This window comes from Nannospalax galili, unplaced genomic scaffold (genome assembly GCF_000622305.1).
Source record: "Nannospalax galili isolate Female #2095 unplaced genomic scaffold, S.galili_v1.0 scaffold471, whole genome shotgun sequence".
Taxonomy (NCBI): Eukaryota; Metazoa; Chordata; class Mammalia; order Rodentia; family Spalacidae; genus Nannospalax; species Nannospalax galili.
This window is the reverse complement of record NW_008330333.1, coordinates 781,622-799,806: the sequence shown is the minus strand read 5'-3', so window position 1 is coordinate 799,806 and position 18,185 is coordinate 781,622. Positions and strand designations below refer to the sequence as shown.

General features: G+C 45.0%; 1 protein-coding gene across 7 annotated transcripts in view; it reads right to left on the bottom strand.

Annotated features, from left to right (window-relative positions):
- Flywch2 (FLYWCH family member 2) overlaps positions 1–5,509 on the bottom strand; it is a 25,803-nt gene extending 20,294 nt beyond the window's left edge. The window contains exons 1-4 of one of the 7 annotated variants that reach the window (XR_003851598.1): positions 5,495–5,509; positions 5,080–5,353; positions 3,732–3,897; positions 2,332–2,521 (exon numbers count right to left, since the gene is read on the bottom strand). The gene's annotated coding sequence lies outside the window, so the exon portion shown is untranslated. Of the gene's footprint in view, positions 1–1,128; positions 1,259–1,543; positions 1,662–2,084; positions 2,297–2,331; positions 2,522–3,731; positions 3,898–5,079; positions 5,400–5,494 lie in introns of those variants that run through there. The other 6 variants (XM_029569896.1, XR_607688.3, XM_029569895.1 and 3 more) reach the window with 6 other exon arrangements.
- Positions 5,510–18,185: the final 12,676 nt, after the last annotated feature.

Sequence of the window (18,185 nt, the reverse complement as noted above, 5' to 3'; positions counted from 1 at the left end):
TTGCCGTTGCCACTCAGCCAAACCCAGTGGTAATCGTCCCTTCTAAAATTAGCCATCCAGATGCCATGAGTCCGATGCTGCAGGTGTTACAACCGTCATTTTTGTTCCTTAATCTCACTAGACCAGTAAGAAACACTCCATACCAGATGGGTTTGACCCCCTTTGAAATCATGTATGGAAATCCCCTTCCTATGATACCTAGCCCTGATGAAATCAAACTAAAGCCCCCCCAGGTCAAAGTGGATTCAAAAAAAGTCCCCCAGACAAAAGAAGAATATTCTGGGAAGCTGTACAAGGAAGTAAGATGTAAAATAATTTTAACCGCTGAGAAAAAGCTGACCTTTTCATGCTCCATGTACAAGCTGAAAATCACCCGAAACTTCCCCCTCCCACTTCTGCCGGTCCCCCTCCCACTCCTGCTGGTTGTGGTTTGTGGTTTTTGCCTTTAAAAGAAGCCTGTGAGCTGAGCTCTTGGCTGCTGCTCTCTCCGAGTGAGGCAGGAGCCTGTCTGCGCAAATGATTAAATCCTCTTGCTTGTTGCATCTCCTGGTCTGAGGACTGAGTTGTTGGGGTGCGGCCTCCCGTGGACGTTGGGCACCCTAGCCTGGGGGTCCTACATAGCAAAGTGCTAGAATGATTCCTATTACCAATGTCAAATAAGCAAATGAACAAATTGGCTGAAAAACACCTGTCTCTGTACCAGCATGGTAGTTTTCAAAACATGAATACCTTATCCACTAATATACTTTGAAGCAGAAGCTTTTGGTCTTGCATGGGCCTCTTTACCTCCTGTTCCAGCAGAGAAACTGCCTACCCCTTCCTTAGCAGAGCCCCAACCACTATTCTCTGCAGGGACCCAGGCATGAAACACCTGTAAGGTATCTATAAGGGAGAAGAGACTTGGACATCATAGGAGGGCTGAGCCAGAGGAGTAACACCTCCAGAAGATAGAACCTGGAAGGCAGAATTCCCTATAACCAGTCCTAGGCGAGTACTCTTTCTCTGTGGAAGTCAGGTTATCATTATGCCAGCCATGTGGAACAGGAATCTAGCACTTCTACCTCCCTTTGTAATATCACCAGTGCCAGAATCCACAGAGGCAGAGCAGGCTTGCACAGAACAAGGTACCTGGAGTGGGATTATAGTCCCAAATGAGCAGCAAGTGATGCCAGAGCCAGCCCCAAGATTCAGGAAAGTGGCAGGGCCCTTGGAGTCTCCACTCTGTGTCCCTTACTTGCTGTGCTAAGAGACCTTGAAAAACAGCTCCATTGAACTCTACACCTCAGGGGCCACAGGACTCAGTAGCCAATGCTCTGAAAGACAGCCTGTTTGGAGGGAGGGACCAAGCCCAGGCTGCCCAGCAGCTCTGCACTAAGCAGGTTACATCTCTGAGGAAGGGCAAGAGCAAAGCCTGTTGCAGAACACTGTCCTCAGAGCATAATTAGCATTGTCATCTTGATTGGAGAGGCTGCAACTGCCCATGACAGACCCTCAAGATCAGACCTGTAGATATTCCCTCATAGAAAGCCCCTCCCTTCTGTACCTCTCTGCCAGCACTACGTGATTCTTCCCCAGCTGTACATGGTCTTCTGGTCTCATAAAGTATATAGGCTACAGAAGGTTAACTGAAGGGGAGAACTTCATCTATGCAGCTATGGGGAAGTTGCCATCCATTCTGAGGTGAGATTTTTCTGTGATTAAGCTGTTTTAGGGTCACACATGCTTTGTAAATAAGCCAAATAAGCTCATTGATCTGCCAAATTGGACTTTGGTGGGTGGAATCATTACTTTGGTCTGTCATTGGTGTCCATCTGGGGTGAGTAAACTTTGTTTTGTGTCTCCCCAGGAAAGTTCATATAACACTCTCTCAGGTCATTATCCTCCCAACACTTGGCAGTGACTCTAAGGTCTCCAAGCAAAGAACCAGGGAAAACTGATCTGGCCCAAGGGCACCCACACAACTGTCCTATAGGCCCCGTAGAGGGAGTCACAGCTACCTGACTCACAGGGGGCCCAGGGAAGAAGCTCCTGCTGCTCCCTTTCAGGACAAGGGTGGCAGGAAAGGGAAATCTCAGGGATCCCACCTCAGTATTTCAGTGCCTGGGCCAGTTTTCCAGGCTGAAGGAGCCCAAATGTGAGGTGTGAGCATTGGAGGCCCAGGGGGAGACCACCTGGTCATATGGCCCAGGCAGTTCTGCAGAAGGAAGGACTGTTTGAGGGCTGCTGGGGAGAAGCTTTCCAGAGTGGTGGGGGTGGAGTCAGGTCTCCAAACACCCAGAATCCTAGAATCCAGAGCCTGAGAATAGGAAAAAGATACACAGTAAACACTCATTGTGCTTCATGATTGTTTTTTGTTCAAAAATTTAGTTTTTTTCATAATCAAAATTTTAAATGTGTACATGTTATAGCCCCAAATACTCCTATGAGGTAGGCCTTCATCACTGATGCCAAGACAGGATTTCCATTGGATTATTTTGTCCTGGTCCTTCTTGTTCAGGGCTGTCTATCCTGATGTGATTCTCTGCATAGATGATAAATGCCAGCGATAGCAGTCACGGCCAATAGGCCCCCCACAAGCCATACTATAGATCCAGAGCGTGACACAGTTAGGCTCATCACAGATACTGCCTGGATTAAAAAGCCAGGTGATGTCAGTGGCTCTATGGCCACCCTAGGGATTGTGGACATCAAGGGGACTGTGCACATAAGACACTAGAGCAGGGACCAGAGAAGAACACAGTGACCTGGAGATGGCCATACCCCATCAGTGGGAGGAACAGACTCCCAGCCAGAACTACCTCCTCCCTCGCCAATGACTACTTGGTAGGCAACCACAGAGTAGTGACTTGTCCTCTGACAACAATTTTCTACAGGTCTGGAAACCCCATTGTCCACTCCTGACTGGAAGGACTGGGTGAACAATGGGGAGGCACTCCACAGGACTGGCCAGTGTGAGCACTTATAGTGAGAGCTGGTATGCTACATGCAGAGATGCCTGGAGTTCAGGCACCAACATCTCTGGCTCCCCAGCACAGTTCCACCAGGCCTGAGACTCCTTAGCTGGGGATGGAGGCTGAGGGTCCTTTGAGTCCCCTGAGAGTTACAGGCCTCAGGACAAGAACACCCCATTTTAGGTGTTCTGGGGTCTCAGCCTGTTGTAGAGCACTGTCCTTCAGACATAGCAGGCATTGCTATCTATTAGAGTGGCTATGACTACCTGCAAGATCAGACCTGTTGATATTCCCTCACAGAATGAAAGGATGGGAAGGGTCATTGGACCCTTACCTGAGCTGTCAGCCACACCCTCCTGCACCTCCCTGCCAGCTGTATGCAATTCTGCTCCAGGTGTGTGTAGTCCCATGGTTTGGGGAGGTACTAGAGTATAAACATTGTGGAAAATTGCTCAATGATGGAACTTCATCTAAGCAGCTGTGGGAAAATTGTTATTCATGCTCAAGTGAGACTTTCTGATGATGTGGCTATTTGGGGGTCACCCTTGCTCCTGTAAGTAATCCCTCATGCATGCTCTGTAAATAAACCCAATAAACTCATTGGTTTTCCAAGCTGGACTCTTGTGGAATCATATTTTGGCCTATTTGGTTCCCCTTAGTGAAGGAGAGCAAGCATTTGTTAATTTCTCCCCTGGAAAAAGTTTATGCCACAGCTCAGCGGGGAGCAACTAAGTCCCCATCACTCCCTAGGCTACCGGGGTCTTTCATCATCCTAGGTACCTAGGTTCACCCAGCCATTCCTGGAGGTGATCAGGGTCCTGTCTTGCATCCAGGCCCTCATGACTGGTCTTGGCCATCCTTGCTGCCGGAGGAGAGGCACTTTGATTCTTACCACAGAGATGGACAAGGTGGAGGATGACATCTTCTCAGTGGAAGACATTCATTCCTGTTAGAAGGAGAGTGGCTGTCACATTCATTCCCTTTCCTAGGGAGCCCTGGAGCCCCAGACCACAGCAGGTTCCAACCTCACAAGGTCCACAGTGGACTACCCAGGGGCAAAGGGGCTGCCACTCTCCCTGCTCCTCTAAGGAGAACTGTCTTGGCCATAGCTTCCTGTAGAGCCAGGAGTCACCTCTCAGGCATCAGGAGAATGCTTTCATGCCCCTTAGGACCATGGGTTGCAGATATCAACTCCTGGTCTCCCAGTCCTGCCTGGGTCCCCTCCAATTGAGCTGTGAAGTGCTCTGGGTAGTCACCAAAGCTCTATGCCAGCCCCTCCCCTAGATCTTGCTCTCAGTACCATCCTGTGGCTTCCTGAAGGTTCTGACAGAGAAGGCAGCTGCAGAAGATTGCAGCTGAGGGAGGAAGGGGCTGTCCAAGGGGCTTCAGCTGACAGTGAGCTGACTGGGCTACAAATGCTGTCTTGTTTTGATCAAGCCCCTGAGGCCTATGAAATGATCTCTCCTCTTGGCATCCTGTTTCCTCAGTCTCCTGTTTCTTGTCCCTTTTTCACCTTGGAATACAAACTGTCCTCTGGGAGGGCTCAAGGCCCCCTCCTTACCTCCCACACTGAGCTCCCCAAACTTGGCTTTTCATACTTTTGCTGCCTGGATTCTCAGACAGTACCCACTGCAACCCCTTCTTGCCCTCAGAAGGTTTTCTCTGCTAACCAGGCGCCTGACCTCCACCTCACTGCTCCCACAAAGCCTGAGGCACACATGGATCCTGAGAACCTATGGTAGGACAAGCCTAAGAGACTTGACTTTGGGTAGGGGATAGAGTGGTAGGGGGATGGGCCAGAATGGGGTGGTTGTAGAGAAAGGAGCAGCCCAGCCTTCAACATGTTCTCTTTTACTCCCTTCTCAGATGCCCTGCCTCAGTCCCTAAAATCTCAGGGTGTCCTGGGACTGGCCCTGCCCTCACCCAGAGGCTCCTGCTGTCCATTCTCAAAGGAAGGTCTGATCCTCATCTGCTGTGTCCACCCAGGCCTCCCCTTGGTGGGGAACCTTCTCCAGACTCAACCTCCCCAGGCCAACTTCTTGCCTGCTCCCAATAATGTGCCATCCGGGGACCCCATTCTGGGAGTTGGTTCCCTCTAGTTGCCCCCTTTTGGGCTTTCCACTCTTACCTTGATGAGAGGAAAGCTCAGCTCCATTGCAGTGGATTCTGGTTCTGTCACCAGGAGTTGAAAACGGAAATCTTGTTTAGGCTCCCCACCCATTTCCCTTTCCTGAAAATGACTTACTAAAACAAAAGCATTTCTCTGAACATGATCCTTCGGTCTGAAGTTCACTTGCATGAATGTTTACTTTTACTTGCTCTGAGATAAAAGCAATTCATCCAACGGATCCTGGCTTCTGGATAAAAAACCGCTTCTCAAGCCTGGCGTGGTGGTGCATACCCTGGAGGCAGAGGCAAGTCACGTCTGAGAGTTCAGAGCCAGTCTGGTATATATAGCAAGTCCCAGGCTAGCTGGGGCTATGTAGTGAGAAAATATCTCAAAAAAAAAAAAAAAAAAAAAAGAAAGAAAGAAAAACCCAAACCTCTACTCAAGGACCTTCCTTGAGGCTGAGGATGATGTAGATGGTAGCAGAGGGATGGAGGCAAAGTTCAGAGCACAGGGACAGTGCCAAGGCAGCTGGAGTAAGGTCCAAGACCACACCTTTACCACCAAGGATTTCTCATGTAAACAGGCCTATACATGAGAACTCTCCAGCCCCACTTCATCCTCATGGTAACCTTCAGAGTGGCTCTTTTTGCCAGAATAGCCTTGCCCTGGCAGGTCAGAGATGGAAGCCACTAAACCTTGGAGGCTCCCTGGAAGAGGTGGGAATTGTGCCTTGGAAGGCAGTGTTGAGGCTCATGCTGGAGACAGATCCCAGTGGAACCCCAGGAAAGAGCCAAGGCCTGGCTTCCCAGAGGCCCTGGGAAACTTATCAGAAAGGGGCAACTTCTCCTGTCCCTTGCAGGACAGTATTAGGGAGGGGAGGCCCAGGAATCTGGTTTGGGCTGCATCATCAGAAACCAGTGTTGGCTCTTCAGAGGGGTGTCTAGGAGACCACAGATGGAGGCTGATTGCAGGGAGTCTGCCAGCCTGGCAGCTTGCATGGAAGGTTCCTTCTCAGGGGCCAGGGTTCAATCACATTCACTTTTGTACTCACTGTAAAGCATATTGTGCAGCACACTGCTCATGGCCATTTTTCTCTCTGGTGACATCTGCCTTGGGCTCCCAATCAGCCTATAGCAACACAAGGAGCTGGGCGTGGCAGGACTCCAAGGGCAAGAGGGTGCAATATGCATCTTGGGCAGTCTTTCTACTACTGAGCTACATTCTCAATTTTTGTGTGCTTTTCCCCTTTTTTTCCTTGTTTGAGATAGGGTCTCCCTAATTTACCAAGGCTGGCCTTAAACTCACATAGCTGAGGATGACTTTGAACTCTAGTTCTCCTGGGTCCACTTCCTAAATGCTGGGATTACAAGACTTGCAACTCCACACTAGACTTGTTATGGAACTCTATGTAGGCCAGGCTAGCCTGGAACTCTCTATCCTCCTGCCTCAGCTTCACAGATCCTGAGATTATAGACATGGCTTCAGTTGTTTTCATTTGTTCACTTTCTGAGACAGGGTCTCACTGTGTAGCCCTCCTGGCCTGGAGCTCACAGATATTCACCTGTCTCTGCCTCCTGAGTGCTGGGATTAAAGGCCTGCACCACCTGCTCAGTTGACTTTAGAATTTTTGGAAGTATTTAAAATAGGCTGGAGAGGGCTGGAGAGATGGCTCAATGGTTAAGAACACTGCCTGTTCTTGCAGAAGACAGGGGTTGAAATCCCAGCAACCACATGGCAGCTAACAACTGTCTGTAACTCCAGTTCCAGGGGATCCGAATTTCTGAATCTCCAACAGAAAATAAGAATAAAGAGTTGTCCTCTCTCTCTTAAGAATAAAGAGTTGTCCTCTCTCTCTCTCTGTCTCTCTGTCTCTCTCTCACTCTCATTTGCTCAGATTTTCTTAATTTCTGAATCCTGACATAGTTAAAATTGCACTCGGGAGGCAGAGGCAGGCAGATCTCTGTGAGTTCGAGGCCAGCTTGGTCTCCATTAGCGAATCCAGGCCAGCTGTGGCTACAGGGAGACCTTGTCTCAAAAAGACCAAAATAAAAATAAATAAATAAATAAATAAATAAATAAATAAAAAATAAAATAAAATAGACTGCAGAGGTAGCTCAGTCAGTATAGTGCTTGCAAGATAAGCAAAAGGACCTGACAAGTTAGATCTTCAGAACCCAAATGAAAAAAGTTATGTGTGGTGGTGATGAGGTGTTGAACCCCAGTGTTGGGGAGGTAGAGACAGGTAGATCTCTGGGGCTCATTAGTGAGCTGGCCTAGCCTACTTGGCAAGTTCCAGGTCAGTGAGACCCTGTCTCAAATTTTAAAAAAGAAAGAAAAACAAAGAAACTAAGTAAACAATCCTAAGAAAAGAATGTCAGTGAATTAAAAATTCTCAAAAATTAGGATGGGGGGCTGGAGAGATGGCTCAGTGGTTAAGAATACTGGTTGTTTTTGTAGAAGACCCAGGTTCGAATCCCAGCACCCACATGGCAGCTAACAACCGTCTGTAATTCCAGTCCCAGGGGATCTGACAGCTCCTTCTGACCTCCGTGGGCATTGCACGACACAGATGCACTTATCTACATGCAGACAATACACACATACACATAAAAATAATAAATAAAAGCCAGGCGTGGTGGCGCATGCCTTTAATCCCAGCACTCGGGAGGCAGAGGCAGGCAGATCTCTGTGAGTTCAAGGCCAGCCTGTTCTACATAGTGAGTTCCAGGGCAGCTGGGGCTACAGGGAGACCCTATCTCAAAAAGACCAAATAAATAAATAAATAAAATAAAATAAATAAATAAAAAATTAAAAAATTAAGATGGCCTGACTTTATAATCCCAGCTACTAAGAGGCCAAGGTAGGAGAATCACAAGTTCAAGGCCAGATTGGCCACTTAGTGAGATCCTGTGTGAAAATGAAAAGTTAAAAAAAGTGGATTTTGGGGGGCTGGAGATGGCTCAGTGGTTAATAGCACTGACTACTCGTTTTTTTTGCTGTCCTGTGTTGGAACCCCAGTCTGGGGTACCCAACGTCCACAGGAGGCCGCTCCCCAATAACTCAGTCCTCAGACCAGGAGATGCAACAAGCAAGAGGATTTAATGGCGTTTTGCTAAGGATTTATTGGTGTTTTGCAAAACAGACTCCCACCTCACTTGGAGGACAGAAGTCCAGAGCCCAGTTCACAAGTTTCTTTTAAAGACAAGCGGCGGCTGTGTGCCAAGCAGAAAAGTGGTGGCTATGTGCCAAGCAGAGGTAGGGGGAATTTCTGGGATGATTTCCAACTTGGGCAGAGGAGCATGAAAAAGGTCAGCTCAGCTTGTTCTTAGCATTTAGAATTATTTTTCATTTTTACTTCCTTGTACAGTTTTTTTCAGGCCTGGGGGATTTTAGTTTAAATCTATCATTTTGGAGGGACTTGGGTCCATCATCTGGGGGGGCTTGGTTTGATTCCATCACCTGAAACTCACTATGTAGACCAGGCTGGCCTTGAACTCACAGAGATCTGCCTGCCTCTGCCTCCTGAGTTCTGGGATTAAAGGCCCACGCCACCACACCAGGCCAAGCACTGACTACTCTTGCAGAAGACCCAGGTTCGATTACCAGCACCTACATGGAGGCCAAGAACTATCCTTAAGTCCATTTCCAGGGGATCCGACACCTTCTTCTGACTTCCATGGCATTGCACCACATGGGTGCACTCACATACATGCAGACAATACACTCATCACATAAAATAAAATATTTAAAAAAGAATAGTGGATTGTTGGGTATGGTGGTGCACCACGCCTGAGGCCAGCCTGGTCTATGTAGTGAGTTCCAGGCCAGCTGGGGCTACAAAGGAGACCCTGTCTCAAAAAGACCAGAAAAAAAAAAAAAAGAGAACAAAAGACTATTGTGGAAGAACTGTTGACTGATTCTGAGTTCAGGAGATTTAACCAAAGGAACTTTTCAGAGATCATGGCTGAAAAAGCTGCAAACGCAGCTGGACATGGTGGTGTACACCTTTGATCCCAGCACTCAGGAGGCAGAGGCAGGCGGATCTCCGTGAGTTCAAGGTCACTCTGGTCTACACAGTGAATTCCAGGCCAGCTGGGGCTACAGGGAGACCCTGTCTCAAAAAGACCAAGTCGGGCATGGTGGTGCACCCTTTAATCCCAGCACTCAGGAGGCAGAGGCAGGCAGATCTCTGTGAGTTTGAGGCCAGCCTGGTCTCCATAGTGAATCCAGGCCAGCTGGGGCTACAGGGAGACCCTGTTTCAAAAAGACCAAAAACAAAATAAAACAAATCAGAGACCAAAAAAAAAAAAAAAAAAAAAAAAAAAAAAAAAAAAAAAAAAAAGCAGCAAACACAGCAGGAACAAAGTTCTGAAAAAAAGAAATTTTACAATTAAGATCCACAAAGCAATCCATGGCATTTTATATCTCTCCTTAATTGGATAAACCTATTTTGAAAACTTAATACCATCATATAATTCAATATAGATTGTTTATAGATTTCTGTAAAGCTGACTGACAAAATCCCATGCCCCTTGGAATAAAGATAGGGATGTGGAAGATGCATTCCAGCTTTAGACTGTTAAAGTGAAAAATGAACCCTACCAATATTTTAATATTTTTGTCCAGTTTTTACTACTTGCTTAAAATTTTAATATAAAAAGGCAGTACGGAATCTGCTATGTTCAAAGAACATTTTGGAATGATCAATAATGTCTAAATACTATAAAAACTGGTGATGTGGGGCTGGGGGAGAAGACAGCCTTCTAGTTACCTAAGTATTCAGATGCACAAAGTTGTAAAGATGCAGGTATTTGCTTCCTCCCATATACAAGCTAGTACAGTGAAAACAGAAAAATGGTACAATGTTCTTGGAGCAAGTGGATGCTAGCATAAAACTAAAGAACTAAGTGAAGCTATGAAAAGTCTGATGCCATATAGAAACTGCCCTGGAAAATTTGGGGTAAAGGTAGATGTGCAAGAGGGCTGTTTCTCTTCATTAGCAGCTGAAACAGGAGGAACAGTTGGTTTTACCCAGATTTGTTGTTGTTAGCAAGAGAGAATTAAAAGAAGTTTCATTTGGCCAGGAGGTAAGGTGACCCAGCTTATCTCCTCAGTGACATTGCTCTGCATTCAGACTAAACTGTTTCTGGCACCTAAAGAGTATTAGTCATTTCTATCAGTGCTTCTTGAACGAGGCTCCTTTGTGATATTTGCTGGACTTTTTTTTAATTCCAGTAAATATGAAGCCTTGTTTTTTACCTCTACTATTTGAGGTCACAAGCCACCTGGGGATAGAACTAACAGTAAAGCATTTATGTTTTTTTAAAAAAATTATTATTTTTATTTTTTTATGTGTATGCAATGTATTGCCTGCATGTAGGTAAGTGCACCTGTGTTGGGCAATGCCTGTGGAGGACAGAAGAGGCTATTGGATCCCTTAGAACTGGAGTTAAGGACAGTTATTAGCTGCCACGTGGGTGTTGGGATTTGAACCCCGGTCTTCTGCAAGAACAGCCAGTGTTCTTAACTGCTGAGTCATTTCTCCAGCCTCAACATCTATGCTTTTATTAAAAAAAAAATTTTTTTAAAAAGGGTTGTGCTAGTGAGATGGCTCAGAGGGTAAAGACACCTTTTTTTTTTTTTTTTTGAGACAGGGTCTCCCTGTAGCCCCATCTGGCACTGGCTATGTAAACCAGGCTGGCCTGGAACTCACAGAGATCTGCTTGCCTCTGCCTCCCAAGTGCTGGGATTAAAGGGGTGTACCACCACACCCAGCTGTAAAGACTTTCTAAGCAAACCTGAAAACCTGAGTTCAATTCTTGGGTTCCATGTAGAGGTGGAAGGAGAAAACCAACTCCACAAAGTGGGCACACACATATCATATACATATAAAAATAGTAAAGTTTAAAAAAATTAAAATATTCCTAGCACTCAGGAGACTGAGGCAGGAGGATCAGGAGTTCAAGGCCAGCTTTGGCTACATAAGAGAGTTTGAGGCAAGCCTGAACTATATGAAACCCTGTGCCCAAAACACAAAGAAACAAAAAGGTCTGGAGATGTTATCTCAGAGACGAAGGCTTGCCCTAGCTTGTGCGAGAACCTGAGTTCAACCCCCAGTACTTGAAAAGAAACAAAAACTCTTAAATTCTCAGAAGCCTAGCATTTCAGAGAACATCCATTTCCAGAGAAAAAAGGTAGGGGAGGGGAGAAAATGAGATAGCATGTGCCATCATGTCTGGGTCTTCCTGCCTCTCTCTTTATTTTTAGGTTTTTTGGAGACACCCACCATCTGTGTGTGTGTGAGTGCATGTGGAGGCCAGAGGTCAACCTGAGGTGCCACTACTCACGCGCTATCCCACTTTGATGTTTATTTTAAAAAATGATTTTAGATTCATTTACTTTTAAAATATTTATTTTTATTTTTTTATGTGTATATGTATGTGTATTGCCTGCATGTAAGTAAGTACACCCATGTCGTGCAATGCCGGCAGAGGACAGAAGAGGCCTTCGGATCCCCTGGAACTGGAGTTTCAGACAGTTGTTAGCTGCGATGTGGGTGCTGGGATTTGAACCTGGGTCTTCTGCAAGAACAGCCAGTGTTCTTAACTGCTGAGCCATCTCTCCAGCCCCTAGAATCATTTATTATATATGTGTGGGCAAGCGAAGGTCAGAGGACAACTTGTAGGGTCAGATATCTCCTTCTACTATGTGATCCCCCGGGATTCAACTCAGGTTTAGCAGCAGATACATTTACCCACTAAGCCATCCTGCTGGCCCAGTCTCTCACTGGAATCTGAGGCTTGCTGATTAGGCTAGGCTGGCTATTACGCCCCAGGAATCTGCCTGTTTCTACCTCCCCAACTGCTGAGATTATAAACTCACACAACCACATCTGGCTTTTTATGTGGGTTCTGAGGATTGAATTTAGGTCCTATGTTTGCATAGTAAGCACTTTACTGACTGAGCGATCTCCCCAGCCCTGCTTCTTCATCTCATAAAGACATTAGTCACTGAATTTAGAGCCTGACCTAAATTCATGACGATGTCTTTTCAAAGAACCTTAATTATATATATTTATATATAAATTATGTCTGCAAAACCTGTTATCTCAAACCAGACTGCATGTCTAGGTGGACATCACATTTTGGGCAAGAATGCTCAAACTACTATGATCTATGACACAAAATTTCAAATGAAAATTGAAAAATAATTTTGGAGGCTGTAGGAAGTCTTGAGGGAAAGCTATCACTCAGGGCCAGTGGTGTGTGTGTGTGTGTGTGTGTGTGTGTGTGTGTGTGTGTGTGTGTGTGTGTGGTGTGGCCAGCTTTCTGGCCTCTATGATGTCCATCCAGGTGGAACTTACAGGAACATGTTTGGGGAGAAGTTGATACATCACATCTGATTTGATAAATACATATGTGTATATATATATATATATATAAATTTAAAATTTATTTTATGTATATGAGTGTTATACCTGCATGTATATGTGTGCCCGTGTCATGCAATGCCCTCGGAGGTCATCCGATTCCCTGAAACTGAAGTTATGGACAGTTGTTAGTGGCCATGTGGGTGCTGGGAATCAAACCCAGGTCCTCTGCAAGAACAGCCAGTACTCTTAACCACTGAGCCAACTCTCCAGCTCTGTAATGTAGTTTTAAAAAAAGATTTATTTTATTTTTTATGTATGTGCATGTTGGTATGCAGAGAGGCCAGAAGAGGGTATTAGATCCCCTGGAGCTGGAGTTATAGGTGGTAGTGAGCTGCCCAACATGGACTGGGAACCAAATTTGGGAACTGAAAGAGCAGCAAGTGCTCTTCACTGAATCATCTCTCTAGCCCCTGCAATGTATTTTTAAAATTTTTAATAGTTTGTTTTGTTTACATTTTGTGTATATGGTATGCTGTATGTGTGTATGCTGTATGTGCACATGTGTATGTGTGTACATGTGCGTGAATATCTGGAGGCCAGAGGTGGATATCAAGTGTCATCTTTGCACTCTATCCATCTTAATTTTTACTTTTAATTTACATTTATTTATTCACTGTTTACTGTGGGTTTGGGTGTTAATGCATGCTACATGCATGTGTGGAAGTGAAAGGACAAGTTGTAGGAGTTGGCAATCTCCTTTCACCATGTGGGTCTCGGATCTGATTAAGGTGGTCAGGCTTGGCAGCAAAGCAGCAAGCATCCTTACCCTCAGAGCCATCCCACTGATTTCTCCTTTTGCTTTGTATAAAAAAAGACAGAGGTCCTGGGGCTATAGCTCAATAGTAGAGCACAAGCACGCACAAAGCCCTGGGTTTTATCTCAGACACCCCAATTGTATGAAAGGACAAATAGATTATCCAAAGAAGATACAAAAATCTTCAGTTGGCACATGCAGTATGTTCAGATTTTCATTAGTCATAGGGGAACTGCCAACTGAAACCATTAGAGTGGATCATGGGCTGGGGAGATGGCACAGGAGTAGATACTCACCCAGTATAAATGAAGTGCTGGGTTTGAGTCTCAGCTTGGAAAAGGGGGGTGGGGGTGGGGAGAGGGAAGGGGAAAGAAAAAGAGATCACTTTACATTTACTAGAGTGACTATTATAAAATAAAAAAACCACAAGAATATAAAATTATCATGTGACCCAACAATTTTCCTCCTAAATATAATTAAATATAACCAAGTGTAGTAACGCATGCCTGTAATTTCAGTACTTGGTAATTGAGGCAGCAGGATTGATGTGAGTTTGAGACTAGCTTGGACTACAGAGTAAGATTCTGTCTCAAAAACATCCTTTCCTGGGGGCTGGAGAGACTGCTCAGCAGTTAAGAGCACTGGCTACTCTTGCAGAGGACCCAGGTTCAGTTCCCAGCAGCCACATGGAGGCACATGGTACGCTTACATACACACAGGCAAAATACTCACACATGTAAAATAAAAATGAATAAATTATTAAAAATTAAAAAAAAAGGCCGGGCGTGGTGCCGCATGCCTTTAATTCCAGCACTTGGGAGGCAGAGGCAGGTGGATCTTTGTGAGTTCAAGGCCAGCCTGGTCTACATAGTGAGTTCCAGGACAGCTGGGGCTACAAGGAGACCCTGTCTCAAAAAGACAAAAAAAAAAAAAAAAAAAAAAAATTGCCTGGAGAGATGGCTCAGCGGTTAAGAACACTTGTTCTTGCAGAAGACCTGGATTTGAATCCCAGCACCCACATGGCAGCTAACAACTGTGCGTAACTCCAGTTCCAGGGGATCCAATGGCTTCTTCTGTCCTCCGCAGGCATTGCACGACATGTGTGCACTTACCTACATGCAGGCAATACACTCATACACATTAAATAAAAATAATAAATAAAATATTAAAAAAAAATCAGTTCGTGGTCAGCCTGGTCTGTATAGGGAATTCCAGGCTAAGACCTTGTGAGATAAAACCTTGTCTCAAAAAACCAAAAGAGCCAGGTGTGGTGGTGTAGGCCTGTAATCCTAGCAGCAGAGAGGCAGAAGCAGGTGGATCTCTTGTGAGTTCCAGGCCAGCTGGGGCTAGCTACAAGGAGCCCTTGTTTCAAAAAGACCAAAAACCAAACAAACAAAAAAACCCAAAACAAAATCCTCCCTGTGGTGGTTTGAATGAAAATGTCCCCCATAGGCTCCAAGTATTTGGACATTTTGTCCCCAGATGATGGCACTGTTTTGGGAGGTTTTAGAAGGTGTGGCTATCCTGGAGGAAGCACGTCACTGGGGGTGGGCTTAGAGAGTTGTTAAGCCTTGCCAGATCTCCAGTCTCTTGCTTCCTGTGCCTGCGTGATGATGTGAGAGCTTCACTTCTGCTGCTCCTGTTCCAGCCACCTCCAGCCACCCTCCCTGCCATGATGAACTGTAATTCCCCTGGAACCGTAAATAAGCCCTTCCTTCTATAAATTGCTTGGGTCAGTGTTTCTATCACAGCAACAGAAAAGTGACTAATACACTCCCCCACCATAAAGAAAAAAAAATAGAAAAGATCTGTGTGTGGTGATGCACACCTTTAATTCCAGCACTCAGGAGGCAGAGGCAGATGGATTTCTGTGAGATCGAGGTCAGCTTGGTCTTGGTCTGCATAGTGCATTCTAAGCTAGTCAGCTACATGGTAAGTAAGACTTTGTCTCAAAAAAAAAAAGAAGAAAATTATATCCTCACAAAGTTGCATGCAAATGTTAATGTTCATAACAATATTGTTCACTATAGCCAAAAAGTGGAAGCAACCCAATGGACGAATAAATAGGTAAACACAAAAGTGCTCCATTGATACCACTTTTAAAAAATTCAGTCATAAGCTGGGTGTGGTGGCACACGCCTTTAATCCCAGCACTCGGGAGGCAGAGGCAGGTGGATCTCTGTGAGTTCAAGGCCAGCCTAGATGTGGTGTTTCCAGATTTAGAAAGATGCTTCCCAGCTGCCAAGCTCTGTCAGACCCTGCCTTGGCTTAAGGAGGAATCAAAAAAAAAAAAAAAAAAAAAAAAAAAAAAAAAAAAAAGAGTAACTTGGTAATTTTATTATTATTATTATTATTTTTTGTTTGTTTTTTTGAGACAGGGTCTCCCTATCTCCAGCTAGCCTGGAACTTGCTATGTAGACCAGGCTGGCCTCAAAACTCAGATTTGCTCACCTCTGTCTCCAGAGTGCTGGTAGTAAAGGTGTGTGCCACCATACCTGGCTAAAATATGAGTGACCTGGTAATTAATGTAACTAAAATAATGTCTCCTCTGACCAATTTAATGATGTCTAGTCTTACCTTATAAACCACTTAGGAGAACCAGAGGGAATTTTCTTTAATGGACAAATAATGTTATGTCCCAAGTTCTTCCCCTGGGTTATCTAAAGAGCCTTTAGTCCCAGCACTCAGGTGGCAAAGGTAGAGGCAGTGAGATCTCTGTGAGGCCAGCTGGGGTACAGGGAGACCCTGCTTCAAAAAAGAAAATAATTCCTACATCTTATATTACTAATGTATATCTTGATGTTATTTCTTAACATGTCAATTGTAATTTGTTACATTTTAGTTTGTTTTTTTCATCCTCAACTCCTAAACCAAGATGAGGCTCTTTGACCCTGAGGGTTCCAATATCAAAGGGCAGGGATATGTCAGGACACTGCCCTCCCACCCCACAACACAGAACAAGAAATGCAGCATGGTTTCTGCCTGAGAGCAGGTGTACAGTGTCACCTGCCATGACTGTAACCTGGAGCACCTAATCAGAATATATGTGTTACCATATATGGGTGACAAAGAAACTAAAGTGTACATGGGATATAAAAGGCTAAGCTTTTCTTTGTTCAGGTCCCTGCTTTAGAGAAATATAGCTCTCTGGGTCAGTGTACTCTACAATAAACTGCTTCCTATTAGTTTTACTATTTGGGGGTCCCATTTGCCTCTATTCTAGACCTGCAATACTACAACTTCCTATGTAGACCAGGCTGGTACTAAACTCAAGAGATTCCCCCTGCCTCTGTGTCCTGAGTGCTGAGATTAAAGGTATGTGTCATCACTTCTGGCTTAATATTACTTTGATTTTGAAAACTGTACTGTAGATATATAAGGGAATTCATTGTTCTATGGAAAATTCAGACATTTTCCCCATGAGGTTGTCATGAGCATTTAATGCACAGATTCAAGTACAAAATTGAGCACAAAATTTTCCAGAAATTTAGAATAATTTCATTGGGAACTTGCTTTATAGGAAAGGTCTCTGTATTAGTTACTTTTCTGTTGTGATAAAACACCAAGACCAAGGTAATTTATAGAAGGAAGAGTTTATTTGGCTTAAGGGTCCAGGTGGATAAGAATCCATCATGGTGGGGAAGCATGACAACAGAGGTGGCCAGAGCAGAAAGTTGAGTGCTCATATCTTCAAGATGGCAAAGGAAGCAGAGACTGGAAATGGGAGGTGGCTAACTACTCTCAAAGTCCACCCCGAGGCAGACAGCCTGAGAGGGTGGGTTTGGACCTCCATCAGGGTAGCAGCTTGGGGCTCAGCAGACCACCAGAGAGTGCAGGGTTCTGGCCTCCCTCTGGCCGCCAACTACCAGAGGGCCTGAGAACCCAGGAGACAGCCTGACAGCCCAGGATCCTGCCTCCACATGGTGGTCCTTTTAGTAAGATGATGCTATACAGCAGTCCCTTATGCATGAAATAACTACCATCAACATGACTTCGGCTGAGCCTGATCACTAAACATAGTCACAACTGAGCTTGTTGATGGTTGTGCTCATTCATTAAAGGAGTGCCAAGCAGGGTCACTGGACCCTCACCTGAGTATCCAGCCACTCTTCCCAGCCAACTAGTCCAGCCTTGGAAGTCAAAAGAAAAATGAGGAAGAACCCAATAGAGGGGTGCTTTTGGAAGCCCTTCTCAAGAAACTCCAATGGACTCTCATATGAACATTTGAAAATTGCCGTTCTTTCTTCTAGTTTCCTGTCTAGAACTTGTAATGTTAATCACTGTTGCCGTTACTTCTCCTTCACATCTCCTATTCATAATTCAAGGACTTTCTTCTCCCCTTACAGACAAGAGTTATGCAATTTGGGAATCTTTTAGATAGACCCACTGAAGGGGTATGCCAGTTGTCTCATCGTGTCCCTGTTCAAAGAAGCCATCCTTCAGAGGATGGAATGGTTAAGACTATGAGGTAGGAATTGGCTAGGCAGTTAGGGTAAAAAGACCCCCAAAGAAGTGTAGCCAGTTTCTTGTCTAAAAGTCAAAATGTCCTTGCCCCTGTTAGCAACATAATCTGTTCCAAAGGCCAAAAATGTCAAAAGTATTTGGGAGCTTATATTTAATCCTTAAAAGATTTTAAGTTACCTCTTCAGAGGAGGGAATGTTGGAGGAGAGGGAGTGGGCATGGAATTGATCAAAACACCTTATATGCATGCATGAAATTCTCAATAAAATTTTTGTAAAAATTAAAAAAGTTATCCAAGAAAGTTTAAAAAAAAAAAAAAAAGGTCCACCCCCAGTAATGTGCTTCCTCCAGCATGACCACACTCCTAAAGGTTTCATGATTCTTTTTAAATAGCACCACCAAATGAGGAACAGGTGTTCAAATATGTGGAGCTTATGGAGGATATTCCCAATCAAACCACCAGTAACTCCAGAAGT